This window comes from Lathyrus oleraceus, chromosome 5 (assembly GCF_024323335.1).
Source record: "Lathyrus oleraceus cultivar Zhongwan6 chromosome 5, CAAS_Psat_ZW6_1.0, whole genome shotgun sequence".
NCBI classification, from domain to species: Eukaryota; Viridiplantae; Streptophyta; class Magnoliopsida; order Fabales; family Fabaceae; genus Lathyrus; species Lathyrus oleraceus.
Window position 1 is genome coordinate 342,623,162 of NC_066583.1, and position 17,287 is coordinate 342,640,448.

Sequence of the window (17,287 nt, forward strand, 5' to 3'; positions counted from 1 at the left end):
CACGTGCGTTCTGTGTATATATCGTGCATGCGATATAGTCCTATCACACACATGATAGCCTGTATGATCATTTCAGGGATGAAGCCTTTTCTTCTCTTGTTTTTCTTCTTTTATTCTCCTTTGCTTTTTCTTTCTTCTCTTCTTTTACCTGTTTTCTCTTCTAGCACAATAACACACAAATTGACATGTTTAAAAATTAAAATTCAATAAAAAATAAAATAAATTCTTACCGAGGGATTGCATCCCATCAAGCGCTTCTTTTTCGTCATTAACTTGATGGTCCATGCCTAAGGCACGTCAGGCGCAAGGGATGCCCTCACGCCAGTCAATTCATTTGTTTCTTTTCTGTTATCTACCTTACTACCTTTTTCCTTAAGATGGTAGCAAGTATCCAAGTCTTCCACATACAGTGTCCAGTCATACACTTTAAAAACCACTTTTTCTTTGTTGAACTTCAAGACAAGTTCACCTGTTTCTACATCTATCTTTGCTTTCCCGATTGTCAAGAATGGTTATGCGAAAATAATAGACCCTCATGAATCTCCGTTTGTATCAAGCACCACAAAATCTACAGGGAACACTAAACCATCGACATGTACTAACATGTCTCGTAAGATACCAAGCGCTTGAGTAACACATGAATCAGATAAAGTGAGAGTCATGTTACTCGGTGTGATCTCACGCACTTTTAATTCTTTAACCTTTTTTAGTGTCATGACATTTATACTAGATCCTAAATCACATAAAGCATGTGTGATATTTACTCCACCAATATTCTAAGAAGTAGTAAACTTACATGGATCTTTTAACTTTGGTGGTAATGTTTGAGGCATTACATATCATTTTTTTGCAGTCATGTTTACATGTTCCTTATCAACTTTCTCTCTCGTTACCTTTAGTAATTCCTTCATAAATTTAGCAAACTTAGGCATTAGTTCTAAAATCTCATGGAACGAAATACTTACCTGAAGTGTAGTCAACATCTCCTTGAACTTTATAAACATCCCTACCTCATCATCCCGAACCAATTTCTTCTTAATTATGGGATAGGGTGATTTTATGTAATCTGGTAGTTCTGGATTTGGACCATTCAGGATACACTTCTTTTTTCTTCTCCAAGGGGAGTTTTTATCTATTATTTGCTCAATGGTGACTCATATTTCCTCTTCTTCACCCTAATTTCCACTCCCTTCTTTTTCAATCACACCGTCTTCAACCATTTCATCTTCACCATTTTTGGTGATCACCTCAAAACCTATATCCACAACCTTGCATGATTCATTCTTAGGGTTATCTACAGTGCTACCTATAAATCCTCCACTTGATCTAGGTAAAGCAGCTATTTGTCTAGATAACTGACCAATTTGCATCTCCAAATTTTTTATCGACACGTTATGGTTTCTACTCATTGTTTCATTGTTCTTATTCACCTGATCAAAACTACTTTGGGTGATTTTAATGAAATTTTGCATGGTCTCTTCCAGTTGTGAAAGTTTCCTTTGCATTGGAGCTTGTTGGCCTTGTTGCATACCTTGATTAACACTTGAATTTTAGTTATTGCCCCAACGGAAATTCAGGTGATCTTTCCATCCCTAATTGTAGGTGTTGGAATAAGGGTTGTTCTTATGAAAATTAGAAAATTGGACTTCTTCACTTAACCCTTCCAAAGAGAACCTTTTGTTTGCATGTTATCCTCCACAAAAATAACACCTAAGTGTTTGTACCTGGCTCACGTTAGCTTTACCTAAGCTGCTTTCAACTATCTTTTTATTTAACAATTCAATTTGAGCTAAAAGTGCAATATGGGTATCAATAAATAACATACCTTTGGGCGTGTCCATATTTTCATTTTTTTACCGACCTTTCTCTTTTTGAATGATATTCGTTCAAGCACATCTTCTTAATAAATTATTTCACTTGTGGTTCGATCATGCCTCTCGCAGAAGCATCCAACAACATTTGTGTCTGACTCTTAAGACCTTTGATGAAATTCTACATTTGGTACATATTATTCATATTATGATTCAAGCACATGTATAAAAAAAGTTTGAACCTTTCCCATGAGTCATAAAGCGACTCAGTGTCCTGCTAGTTAAAATTTACAATTTCTGCTCTTCGCTCGACAAACTGAGTGGTGGTGAAGAATATTTCTAGGAATTTGTCCTCCAATTCCTACCATTATCGAATTGTTCCATTTGGAAGCCATAGTAACCAATCCTTAGCCCTTCCAATTAGCGAGAACCCAAACAACCTCAACTTGACCTGAAAGCAGTTTCACAGAAACGTGCAAGATGCTCCCACGAGTCTCTAATCATGCTCCCTTCGAACGAATTATCTCTTAAACATGGAAGCACATAATTCTTAATATCAAAGTTATCAGGGTCTTGCGATACAAACCCTCTCGAAACCCGTCCTTCATTGGTTCTTTTACAGGTACATGTGCAATGGTGATTTCCTCTTCAGAGTTAGAATTTCCTCTTTAGAGTCAGAAGAAATCAGCAGCTGATCTTCAACTAAGATCCTTTTAGCTATAATTGCTTCTCCGATTGCTCTCATAATAACACTTGCAGTTCTTTCAATTTTTAGATCAAACGGTGTCAATGCCGATTTTGAGGTGCGCATACACAAATATAAAATACCTCAGTAGCACTATGATTAACAAGAACTTAAGACAAAAATAAAAAACAAAAAATAAAATGTTGCACAAGCGTTTCCTTGTTGAAATATCAACAGTCCCCGACAACGATGCCAAAAACTTCATGACTTATCGGCAAGTGTACCGACAATGTCGTAGTAATAAAATATCGAATCCCCATGGACGGCTTTTTCACAAGACAAAAAAGTGTGCAATGCATAAAAATTAGTAAATGTGTGTGTGTGTGTGTGGGGGGGGGGGGGGGGTTATATTTCAAAGATAAAATAACAAAGAGTTCAAACATAATTATGAAAGCGGCCATGTTGTGTCACGAATCCCATATTTATCTATTGTTGATATTTGATGCCTTACATGAATAATATCATCACTATAATCTCACAATGAATTAACAAAACCGCTATAACTAATCCCTTGCGAAATAGCTCACTAATCATTACTTGGAGCTTCATATCCCTAGTCCATTAGCGTAAGTATGATTGAGAGATGCAACAAAGTGTTAATTCACTAGCCACTACTCGAGGTTTCCTATTCTTGGTTAACCAGCGTAAGCATGGAAATTTCACTAGGTCCTGTAAGACCCCAATTTTGACCCTAAGATCCCTCATGTCATCTCATCATATGCATTGACACTGGGATCACACCTTGGCATCCTCCTTACCCCTCATTCATTGGGTTTTCATTGGGAGAGATCACCAAGCATAATTTGATTGTATCATACATTGTTTTTACCATTCTACTAACCAAAATACCAAAAATATGTCAATGTATAGTTGGTTGCTTTTGTAGGTAGTGTGTATGCTCACCCATGTTCCACCAAGCTCATATCTAGGGTTTAAGGCCCTCAATGCAAGGAGCTCAATAAAGAAAAGGTTTACATTGGATCTAAGTATCATATATGGATCCCCATTATCTTCACATGTTATTTTCATCAAGAAATCATTAAGAGTTTGGAGTTTGTTTGCCTTCGAAACCCTAATTCATTTGGGTATCTTATGTGACTTCTTCAACAAGTTTCTCCACCAATTGATCAAATATTTAAAGGTATACTTCACATTACTTAATATTATGAATATATGATCCTCCATGAGTCCCAAAAGTCAAGAGAATATCAAGCTAGCAAGTTGGTTCGTGGTGGTTCACTAGAGAAAGTCAACTGGTCAAAACTGGGGTTCCCTAGACCCTATCTCCTACAATTTTTGTCATATGAAAATGATTCCAAGAACAAAGTTACTCTAAAAGACATTCAAAACAACTTTCATGTTGAGTTAAAGAGCTAGTTTTCTTGGAAAGTCATTTTTTATGGTGAAAGATTATAGGTCATTTTGCCTAAACCCTAGTTTGGAGGTCAACTTACCAAGACCATAACTTGCTCAAGCTTTATGAGATGAAATCCATTCAAATTTCATGATCAAATTCAATATATCTACGTCAACTTTGATGTTTAGAGTAAGTTGAAATTCAACTTTCAAATGCATGTGCCAAGAGGAAACATTATAGGTCATTTTGGGCCAATACCATTGAACACGTGATTTTCCTCATCTTCTAAAATTCATAACTCCTTCATTTTAAATCCAAATTAGGTCCTATTTGTGACCCAATTTAATGTATTTGAAAGAGATACAACTTTGATGAAGGAACTATTCTCATTTGAGGTCCATAGAAAAGGTTATTCAAGGTGGAAGAAGTGAACATATGGCTTGGTACTTAGATTTTTTTTTGATATGTTTCATTTTCCAAACTTCCACCTCAAGATTCATCATGATCCAAGCTTCAAATGAAAATATGTTCAACATGAAAGTTGTTCCTCTTGATCTAAACTTTCCAAAAATTCTTAAATCATCTCATTTGGACAAAGTATGAGGCACTTGTGTATGGGTTAAAGTTGAAGGACCGTTTGGATGATTTCAAGTTCCACTTTTCATACACGAATGCATGGCTTGACAACATGATTTCAGCATGTCTTACACTCAATTTTGGATCTAAGTGCATCACTTGATGGGCCTATCACACGCCCATGCAAGCATGCAAGAGAGATTTTCAAACTTTTGCCAAAAATGGAAGTGTGCAATTATCAATCTCATGAGCTATAAATAAGACCTCTCTTGCTCGGAAATAGGGACCTCGTGCCCAAGCTTTGATTCAGCAACCCCTAACCCTCATCATTAAAGGATAAGCTTGGAGATTTTCTTTGAAAACCGAGTTTCAAATCTCCAACTGTTTTGAGATTGAAACACCAAGAGTCCATCCATTTCCTTGATCCATTTGCATTCCATCAAGCATCTGAAGCAAGGTTAAGCATAATTGAGAGCAAGATCGTGCCAATCTAAAGCTCCTTTGAAGGTAAATTTTTAGAATTTTTATCTCTTCGATTCTCACTCAATTCTCCACTATTCTTGTTGATTTTTGGTTGTCTGAAGTCCTACCAATATAGGCAACAAGATTGAGTTGTCTCGAGGTCAAATCGAAGCAACTCAGTTCATGATCCTCAAAATTCAAATCCTTGTATCTTTTTATATACTTGGAATTGGATAAAATTGAGTCCAGATTCGAGTTCCTGAGCATTTTCCCTTCAAAATAGTGTACTTATTTTCCATTTTTCTTTGAGTTTTGGTTAGACCAGTCCGGTGACCCTCACCGGAGAAGATGACCGGAGCTAGGGCTCCGGTGGTGTGCTGGCTTGTCCAGAGCCATCTAATCTGAGTCCCAGGATCTAATCTCACGCGTTCATTGTGCTTACCACGCGTGTGGAACATTTAACTGAAGACCACATGGAATGCGCGTTTTGGACCATTTGATTTGCCACCTCAATTAATGAGGGAGATCAGATGGTCCACGCATTTTTGAATTTCTAATTTTTTATTTTAATTTCTTTATTTTCATTAATTCATATTAATTTCATTATTGATCCAAAAAATATGGGAATTTCACCAAAAAATTTCAAATATTTTCTTCTTTCGTTTTCTGAATTAAAATTATTTTTTGGATCAATATTGATATTTTTCATGATTTAATTGTTTTTGTGCATATTTTTAATTGTTTAAAAATACTTTTGACTTTCCAAAAATTATGAATTTTTTTCCAAGGTCCTTTGACCTTCATTGACCTAGGATAAATCTCTTGGCCATTTATTTGGTGTTTTGAAGAGATTTTAGGTTCTTGATCAAACATAATTTAATTTAATGCATTTTTAATTGTTTAATTATGAATAAATTATGTTGAGCTATTTTTATTGACTTGTGAAGTTGGACTATTGTGTTTGGGCCTTGGTCAAGGTTGATTTGACTTTTGTTGGATTAAAATCATTGGATTTAGGGGATTGATGAAATGTACATTTCATCTCCCAAAATGAATGAATGATTTTAATTTGATAAAATTCCTTCCATGACCAATTTGTGTTTATCTCATTTCCCCTCCCTCTTCATCTTCAATCCCATTTCATCCCATCCATTCTATTGGCCAATGATATCTCTATATCCTAAGACTAGTTGGTTCATAAACCAATACAAGTATGAATGAGATTAAGTCTACCCTTTTGTCATTTTCGTTTTAAGTGTGGTATGTTTTAGGAGTGTGGTTCATTATACCATATCTCTAACATGCATTAACACTAAAATTTCTATTGCCCGACCTCAGATAGTTGTGACTTCTACATAAGTCCAATTACGATTGCTTAACATAGCGCTAAATTTTGACCCAAAAGGCATAGCATCCTAGTAAGTGGGATTGTAACTCTCCCCCCTTTCATGGTATTGTGTGGAAACTTGGCCTTTTTTTCCTTTCTTTGGAAGATGTCTTGGTTCAAGGATCCATGCTTGTGAATAGAGACTTGAGTGTTCTCAAAAGAATGACTTAATCAATTGAAAAGAAAAAACAATACTAGCATCTAATCAATTAACATTTGACTAACCTTTCTTCTATTTTCTTTTAATTTCGAGTCATTTACTTTATGTCATTTAGAATTCAAGTCATTTATCATTTTGCCATTTATATATCATTTAACTTGTTTATGTTTATTCCATTTTCCCTTTGGTCATTTGAGCCATATATTGTGATTGTATGTATTTATTTGTGTATCTTGTTTGTGTTTATGGTCTTAGGACCCTAAAATACCTAATAATAACAAAAACCCTAAAAAATGTTTGTGTCGACTATTGGATTTGATCTGAGCTTTGGACTTAGAATTTGGCAACATTCCCTATGCAAAAGGATTTGGCCAATGCCAACTTTTCTGAAACCAAGTTTGAGCTTTCATCTGATGCAAGTATTGAGATCCACTTGAGTTCATCTGTTACATGGTCTTGATGCAAATGTTACTTTGAGCGTGTGTCTAATGCCTTATTCTGAGCCATTCAAGGAGTATGTCATCTGATACATGGAAGATTATGAAGAAGACTATGAAGTTGCTAGCTTGGATGTGGCTATCTTTATTTGATGTCTTGCTTTTCATCTTGCCATTTGTGTAATGATATTGCTTGATTCCAAAGTCCAAAGGAAAAATGGGTTTCTATATGACACTCTTGTCTATTGGATTGCATCCCACTGGTCAGATTTTTTCAACTCTTAACTTTTAAATTTTTGCTTAGGACTAGTCTCTTCATCTCCTCTCATTTCTTAAATTTCAAATCTCTCCCCTCTTTCAAAATCTTCTTTGCTTGTGATTTCTAAACTTAGACTTTTTTTTTGCAAATTAGAAACTTTGGCTTTATGCCATTGCATCTTTAAACTTCTTTTCTTAATTCAAACTTATAAATGAACTTAACCATGCTTGACTTAAAATTTCAAAATACAAAAAGAACTAACACTCATTCAAACTCTTTTAGGCTTTTTGTGCCTCTTTTAAACTTAAATTTTTTGTTAAAAGCAGTTCACTCACTTTGAAATTGATACCACGAACTACTAGGTTTTGATCCCTCATTTTTATGTTGGTACGTTGACACAAGTCCGAAGGTTTTGTCAAACACAAAAATATAATCAATGAATTATTTTCTCATCCCCACACTCTATTTTTATCAAGCATCTTTTATACCAAAAACACATACACACATAAAAAAAGGGCTCCCTAGAAGTACCTAGGACACTTTGGGTGCTAACACCTTCCCTCTATGTAACCAACCCCCTTACCTGTAATATCTGGCAATTTATTAGTTTTGATTTGAAAACTTCTTATCTTTGGGTTTTGTTCGTACTTTTCCCTTTTCCTTTGGAAACAATAAAAGCGCGGTGGCGACTCTGGTTTTATTGACGTTAAGTTTATCCATAGCTTAACGGTCATGAATTTACCGCTACAGGTCCAACATATAGACTAATGGTCAGTAATTCCTATATGCCCAAAATCAGATTAAAAGAGTATCTCACATAAAAAGTATTACAAATGAGAAACAATTGAGTAGGATTATAGATTAAAGCATTCATGTAAATTCAAATCAACATATTGACCAACAATATTGAAATAGGTTCATCATAAGACAACCTAACCTAAAGGAGTTTAGCTACCCATAATTCAAAATACAATACCAAAAATAATGGAAGAGAATAGCATATAAGATCCCTTGAAGTATTGGCCTTCAATGGCTCCAAATGCTCCCAAAAACCACTTATGATGCTGCAAAATGATACTCTTTATGCCAAATTTTGTAACCCTTATGAAAGTGCAGAAAATACCCTTTAATAGCCTTCAAAATGGACTAGAATGCGTCAAAAAAGCCCAGAAAAAGGAGTCACCGCGTGCGCGATGCAACTTTTATGTCTCTATTGTGCCCGTGATCCTGCGTGATGCTGCATATGATTATTCCAGTGACTGCACACTTTTGCTCCCTTTTTCACATGACTTTCACTAAGTCCAATTCCTTTACACTTAGCTATTTTTTCTTCATTCTTTGGTCTTTCTTTTTCATTTTTACTCATCTTCGACTTGTTTTGATCCGTTTCTTCGACCAATTTTATGCAATGGCGGACTGTCATCAGTTGGTTAACAAAAATTTCCTCTAGGATATAACCCTTTAATAATGCACCATTCACATCCATTTAGAAGAGTTTAAAATCTATGATGTATGAATAAGCTAGAAGCATCCTTATGGCTTCTAATCGAGCTACACAAGCATAAGTTTAATCAAAATCTATGCCTTCTTGTTGATTGTACCTTTTGCAACAAATTTCTCTTTATTTATAAAAAGATTTCCATTCTCATCAAGCTTGTTGCGAAAGATCCAATGGGTTCCAATCACATGATTATAATGAGTTCTCAAACGTTGTTTCTTTCAAATTGATTTAACTAAACTGGAAGAAGTTCCTACCTAAATAATTGGGTTTTAGGTGATTAGGAAATACTGACTTAGAACAAAGTGACATATGGATCTCGACCCACTAAAAAAACTTTCAATAGGTTTTTTTGAATCAAATGTCAAGGGTCATTTGATTCGTAAAATAATGGGAGCGTATTTAATTAAAGACGTAACTAAATATGTTTAATGGCGTGATATTTTTGAGGAAATTTTCTTTGATGTAGATAACTATAGCAAACACATCAATTTTTTTATGATCAATCATTGATAAGGATAGGTTATATGGAACAAATTTTATTGATTGACACTAAAACTTGAGGATTTTTCTTAAGAACGAGGAAAAAGTTGTATGTTCTTAAGGGGCACATTTTAAAGTAGTATGGTAATGCTACCAAGGCTGAAAATCATATTTATAAGAATCATCTTGATGATGCTTTGGAAGTATCCTACATCATGCTAACTAGTATGAACTTCGAGCTTCAGAAGAAACATGAGTACATGGAGGCATATGATATGGTCAAACATCTTAAGGCGTTATATTAAGAGCAATCTAGGCATGAATGACTCGAAGTTTCCAAAACTTTTTCCAAAGAAAATTGATATATGGGAGCCATGTAGGTCCTTAAATACCCAAAATAATTGGGTATGTTGAGAATCTTAAAAGACTGGGAATTTCCCTTAGGGCAGAGCTTGTAAATGACATGATCTTTCAATAATTGTCAAACAACTTTATCACTTTGTCTTGAACTTCAACATGAATGACATGGAAAAATCTCTGCCAAAACTATTAGGCATGTTAAAATTGGTGAACACTGCATTGGAAAAGGAAATGGAAAGGCCATATTGATGGTCAAAGGTGGAAAGTTTAAGAATAATCACAAGAAGTCCAATAAGTATATGGGTAAAGGAATGGGAAAGGAAACCTTTAAGGCCAAGATTTCTACTCATGCTTTGCAGCCTCGAGGTGGGGTGACCAAGGCGAGAAATCACTTCCACTATGTTAAGACTATACATTATCAAAAGTTGAAGTCGATCTTAGGTTGGATGTTGAGAATCTTTAAAAAATGGATTTTCCCTTAGGCCGGAGCTTGCAATTGATATGATCTTACAATCATTGTCAGACAACTTCAATTAATTTTTCTTGAACTTCAATATGAATGATATGGAAAAGTAGCTTCTAGAATGCATGCTGAGAACTATTGAATAGAATATTGGCAAAGGAAATGGAAATGCCATATTAATGGTGAACAATGAAAAATTCAAGAATAATCGCAAGAAACCCAACAAGTATATGGGTAAATACAGGGGCAAGGAAGCTTGTAATACCAGTCTGGTTGTCATGCTTTGAAGTTCGTGTTCTCGAAACCTTAGTTGCTCTAAGATTTTATGCTTTCTCTAAGACTTTCGTTCACAACTAGCATTGTAGGTGGAAGAATCTCTCATTGGAGTTTCTGTTTATATGGACTTAATAGATGTGTTTTTGTTTGTGTTGTGCTTGTGAGCAATCCTTTTTGACGACCAAAGGTTCTACACTACAAAAAGTAATTAATATATTACCGACTTGCGATCATTCATAAGGATTCATTGCAATGGAATTTTTTGTAATTTTATTCGCTAAGTTTATCACGATTTCCATTCACTCATCACACCTTTATTTTTTCTTCTAGCGGTATATGGGTTTAATCGTTTGTTTGGGAGGGAGATTGAACTATGTTTTTTCTCTTGTTTCAAGTTTGATTTTAGTGGCATAGTGGTTTCTCAACTTTAGTATGCAGATGATATACGATAAGGGCGAGGCTACGATTAATCACTACGCCAAAAACTGGAATAGACAGCGCCCCTTAGAGGGCGCTTTATTACAAAAGCGCACTCTAAAGTGAAGAGAAAAAATAAGGAGCATACTATTGGAATAGACAGCGCACTTTAGAGGGCGCTTTTGTAACAAAGCGCACTCTAAAGTGAAGCGAAAAAATAATGAGGAAATGGAGGGACACCAATAGAGGACGCTTTATTGAAAGCGCCCTCTAAGGGTAACCTTAGAGGGCGCTTTTTAAAAAGCGCTCTCTAAGTCCATGTACATTTCCAGTTTATAAGGCGCTTTTGGAAAGCCTTAGAGAGCGCTTTTAGAAGCGCCCTCTTAGGCCCCCTTTAGAGGGCGCTTTTGTAACAAAGCACCCTCTAAAGTGAAGCCAAAAAATAAATAATGAGGAAATGGAGGGACAACAATAGAGGGCGCTTTAGTGAAAGCGCCCTCTAAGGTTACCCTTAGAGGGCGCTTTTAAAAAAGCGCTCTCTAAGTCCATGTACATTTCCAGTTTAGAAGGCGCTTTTGGAAAGCCTTAGAGAGCGCTTTCAGAAGCGCCCTCTAAGGTCCCCTTTAGTAAAGATTAAGATTATAACATATAAGCTATTTCGTTTACGTAACTGGGTTTTCTCTCTACTGCGATTACTCTCGTCCTCCGTTCGTTCTCCCTCCCTCACCGTCATCGTCGCCGTCGCCTTTTTCTGCTGCTGCGTTCACGTTCACTGAGTTATCTGCGTCCACCGTCACTGTTCACTTTCTTCTCCATCGTTACCGTCACCTTGAAGGTATTTCTCTTCTCCATCGTTACCGTTCACTTTCTTCATGTGTTTGATTAGGGCATTTTCTAAACTTAGTTTTACATTTTGTGCATTATGTTGATTAATGTTGTTTAGGGAAAACTGAGTTTTTTATTTCTGATTGAAAACTGATATCATTTGAAGTGTGTTTGAGCTTGTGCTTGGAAGTTTGATGATTATGGATGCAAGTTTGTTCATGTTCCAAACACCATAAGTTTGCATTGGTCTTTTGCATGCAGTAGGTGTGTGTGAGTTTGTATTCAATAATGATAAAAAAAAAGAGTTTAGATTGTTGTAACATGAGATAAATGGAAGGTATATGAATGTGTTCACGTATTGAATCATTGTCTTACTTGGGTCTTATTGAATCATTTCTATATTACAGATAAAATGGCTAACCAAGACGATACCCATGACGCGAATGGATCACGTAACAATGTTGAAAAAGAAATCAAACGAGGATTGACTGTTATGAAGTCAATCATTCGTGCAAGAGACAAGGGTGTAAAATTTGAAGTACATTGGAGTGCTGAAGACCAACTAATTGAGCCTAACGGTTCAATGTTGGCAAGTTACATTGGTTTCCTTGTTCGACAACATATTCCGATTACATGTGTCTCAATAGAGGATGGGTATCTACCTAAAGTTACTTTTGTAGTGGTCCAAAAGAGACATCACACCCGTCTCTTTCCTGTCAACCCCAAAGAGACCGATAGAAGTGGAAATATTATGCCAGGTTTTTTCAATATATTTCTCAACGCAGCTGGTATATATTATCATTTGAATTTATCACTTTTTGCTGATTTTGTTGTTCTAAATTGTCAAAGGAACCGTGGTAGACACCAGCATTTGTCACCCTAGGGAATTTGATTTTTACCTTAACAGCCATGTAGGAATTCAGGTAATATTAGCTATGTCATTTAACTTTATGCCATTGTTTACTATTTGTTGCTCAATCGCCTTTTGACAGTTCTGTGTTATTTGCATTTGGACGTGTTCTTTTTGCAGGGGACTAGTCGACCAACGCATTATCATGTGCTGTATGATGAAAATAAATTCACTGCAGACCAGCTACAAAGTTTGACCAATAACTTGTGCTACACGTAATGATATGATTTGCTTTTTTAATCTTAATTAATGTTTTCTAAACTTGTACTGTTTTCATTTAATTTTAGAAGCCTTTTGATACTATTTTTTTCCATTCAGTTATGCGAGGTGTACTCGATCTGTCTCAATAGGTTTGTTACTCGATTCCCTTTGCTTGTTTTTGTTTTAGGCTATACAAAACTTTAGTTTAACAAAAATGTTATCTTGTATGCAATTCCTCCTGCCTATTATGCACACTTGCTAGCTTTCCGCGCTAGATACTACATAAGTGAAGTTGAAAATTCTGATTTTGGTTCTGCAAGTGGAAATAGGAGTGCCACCAACTTTGTGTCGACTCTGCCATCTATCTTGGAAAACGTCAAAGAAGTAATGTTTTACTGTTGATCTTGATTTGTCGTACAAGCTTCGAGGATAGATTTGGGAGTTAGGATATTCACCATGCCTTTTTTGGATATACTACTTATGCTGCCATCTGTTTTTTTGGTTGAGCCTTATTTTGTATGGATGTGCGATAGAACTACTAGACAACTTTTGGATATACAGAACATGTTTGCCACCATGGGTGGATGGGCGTTATTTTGTTTAGTATTGGTTAGAATTACTAGACAGCTTTTGGATACAGTGGTCACTGGGTGTTGGTTGCTATGGATCTTTCGAGACTAATAGTGTATTATCTCGATTCGTTATCGGGTGATTGGAGTAAATATCCGAGTATGAAGAAGACGGTTGACGCGTAAGTGAAATTCCCCTAAATATTCGTGTGTATTTGTATATTTAATTATGTCTGTCAGATTGATCTCAATATATGTTTTTATTTTGCTAGGGCAATAATAAAATTTAGATCGAAAAAGAATTATCGTAATAGGAAGGACATTACCTGGGTCGGAGTTCAGGTATATATTAAGTATCTTATTTTTGCTTATAATAGTGTTTGTTTTTTTGCTTATAATAGTGTTTGTAAGAAATTAACTACATATATTGTTTGTTTTTCTGTGTAGTGTCCTCAGCAAAATAATTCGGTCGATTGCGGATTTTTTGTATTGAGATTTATGAGAGATATCATTGTGTTGAATCGTATAGACATCCCAAAAATGGTATGGAATAATAACTTAGGGTTTATTTTAATATTATCGGATATTTCATCTAATTTGTTACTAAATCATGAATATGTTTTATTCTCTTAATTGTAGTACTTTGAGGAATACAAATCTTACTCAAGAGCTCATTTGGATGAAATGAAGGATGAATTGTGTCAATTCATTGTTGATCAAAGAATCATATAGCTAGGTTGTATATTGTTGTACATATATGTATGGAATGTTGTTGTTGTATGCTGTTGTTGTATATATATGTTGTATATTGTTGTTGTACTTTTACTAAATCATGAATATGTTGTTGTATATTGTTGATCAAAGAATCATATATTAATGTTGTATATATGGAGGATTAATGTTGTATATAAATGGATTCATGTTGTATATATCAATGGATTAATGGTGTATAACATTGGATTAAAGGATGAAATCAATATGAATTTTACACTTTTGCAGCATGCGAACAGGTTACCAATTAAATATCCACTGTTTTTCAAACAATTTTTTTTAAAATAACTAATACTTTAGAGGGCGCTTTGTCCAGAAAGCGCCCTCTAAACACTTTACATTGACAACTTTAGAGGGCGTTTTTTCCTGAAAGCGCCCTCTAAACACTTTACATTGACAACTTTAGAGGGCGCTTTTTCCTGAAAGCGTCCTCTAAACACTTTACATTGACAACTTTAGAGGGCGCTTTTTCCAGAAAGCGCCCTCTAAGGTGTCCCTTTATGGACCACTCCAGAGGGCGCTTTTTTCTGAAAGCGCACTATAATGTGGCCACTTTAGACAGCGCTTTCTCCAGAAAAACAAAGCGCTGTCTTTACCTATGCCAACGCCACTTTAGAGGGCGCTTAAAAGCGCTGTTATAGGCCAAAATAAGCGCCCTCTTTTCCCTTATTTGGCGTAGTGAATAACCTTTATGCTATAAATATATTCTTAAGAGTTTTTTTCCTCCGATGCTTTACTTTTTAGTGGTTGATGATGGTTTTGTTAATGTATGTTTGATTGTTAGGTGTTTAATTTTAAATTATAAGTCGGGATTTTTAGAGAAAAAGAGTGGATGAATAAAATATTGATTTGTGGGTAGTGTTCGAGGTTGAATATGATGTTGTGTTGTTTCTGGATGAATGAAATTAGAATTGTGCCTTGAATTTTTTATGGATTCGATAAAAAAAAATGAAGGTATGAAGAAGTTGATGAACATGACGAAGATTAACCCATAAATAGTCATTTAATTGGTCGTTAAATGCTTTATCAGTCAATATTCTTCATATAACAACTAATTTTTGGGTTTGGGTTTTTTTTTACCTTTTATTTTTCTAAATTTATTGAAAGAATGATTTTCTTCAAATAATAATTTTTAATTAATTAATTAATTAATAACGTGATAGGAATTATTCAAATAGAAATAAAATATATTGAGAAAAAAATACACAATGGTGGGCTACAATGTTATAAAGGGTCAAAATAAAATATGTTTAGATTATAAGGTTGAAATCTAATTTTTTTTTACTGGATAAAACATAATTTGCTAATATCGCAGAAAAAGTAATATGTTATCAAATCAACTAATGTTATAATACTCTAAACTCTCTCTTAAATTAAAATGGTTAACATTTAAATTTGTTATAAATTAATTCTAAAAATAAGAAATCAGATCAAATCAACTAATGTTATATTCAAAAGAGACGAACAACTAAAAGAAAACCCCTAAAAAGGAACATCAATAAAAGAATTACCATTGTTTCAAAGAACCAAATCAAAATAAATCAAATCAAAATAGAGAGAAACAACCAACATAAAATCAAACCATACCTAACTAAACCATATCAAAACAACAAAGAATCCAACATTCAAATTTGAGAACTAAAATCCAAACAAGACAAACATAACCACCCAAATCAATCATACTAATGACCCATGATAGATCACCAAAACATAGCAGACACAAAATAGAAACAGATCCAAAAACACAATGAAAATGTGTGTCAAAATCGATGACAGAACCAAAGCACACACAATAATAGAAAAAGAGCAATACAAAGGATAACATGGGTACTGGTTACAAGTTACAATGAAAATAAATGGATTCATCTAATAAAATAAGTTATTTTCGGTACAATAAAAAGTCACCAAAAAAAATGGAGTTCCTTCTATATTATTTCTGTTATTTTTAGAAGATTGTTAGAAGTAATTTATTTTCAGCATTTATAGTATTTGTTTTGTTAAGTTTAACCTAGCTAGTGTAGGTTAGCATGTTGCATACGTGGCATTATTATTTATGTATGTATAGTACTATAGATGTTAACAATTGTATCCATTGAGTATTGCAGTGCAGTGTGTGTGCAACTATTTAGCTGTAACTGCTTTAACAAAGTATTGGAAGTTTGTTAGAATTTGTTAGAAGTAATTTATTTTCATCATTTGTAGTAATTGTTTTGTTAAGTTTAACCTAGATAGTGTAGGTTAGCATGTTGCCTACGTGGAATTATTGTTTGTGTATGTATAGTACTATAGATATTAACAATTGTATCCATTGAGTATTGTAGTGCAGTGTGTGTGCAACCATTTAGTTGTAATTGCTTTAACAGGGTATTGGAAGTTTGTTAGAATTTGTTATTCTCTCTCTTCTCTCTCTTCTTCCATCTTCATCTTCTTCATCTTGTGCACAAATAATTGGTATCTAAAGCTCCGGTTCAGATCCACAGGAAAATACAGGGAAACACGAGTGAACAGTGAGACGTTGTGTGATTGATTTCGTTTCTTGAGTTCGTGTTGAACTTTTGATTGAAATCATAACAGAATCATATTTCTTGATTATGCGGGATTGGGAAACACTAGTGTTTGGTGATACCTAAGTGTATTGCAAAAGGTTGAAGATGAACATAAACGATAATATGAGTACTAAGCTTCCAATGTGATGGCAAGAGCTGGAATCGTTGGATGATTCAAATGCGTGTGTTGTTTGGAGCTTAAGATATTCTTGATCTCGTCAACAACGGTTACGTTCCGGTTGCACATCCAAAAAATGAAATGGATGCGCAGAGAAATGCTTAGTGTGATTTGATGAAGAAGGATTATAAGGCGTTGATTTAAATCTATTAGTGTATGAATATGAATGTGTTTGAGAAAATCGATGATTCGATGATGGCGAAGGCTGCGTAAGACACACTGGTATGGTGCTACGATGGTGATGCATCAGTGAAGAAGGTAAAGCTTCAGTCTCTATGTAAGCAATATGAGAATCTCAGTATGAAGAACAATGAGAAGGTACCTGACTACATCTCCAGAGTGATTCTGATCACAAATGAGATGAAGTCGGGTGGAGAAACTCTCTCTGAAGAAAACATAATTGAGAAGATACTTAGATCTCTTACTCCTCAGTTTGATTACATCGTTGTATCAATTGAATATTCTAAGTATATGAGCACCATGAGAACAGAAGAGCTCCAAAATATTTTTAGAGGCACAAGAGTTGCGTCTGACTAAGAGAAATTCTGAAATGGAGGTAGAGCAGCAGGCTCTAAAAACAACTCCAGGTAAGAAAT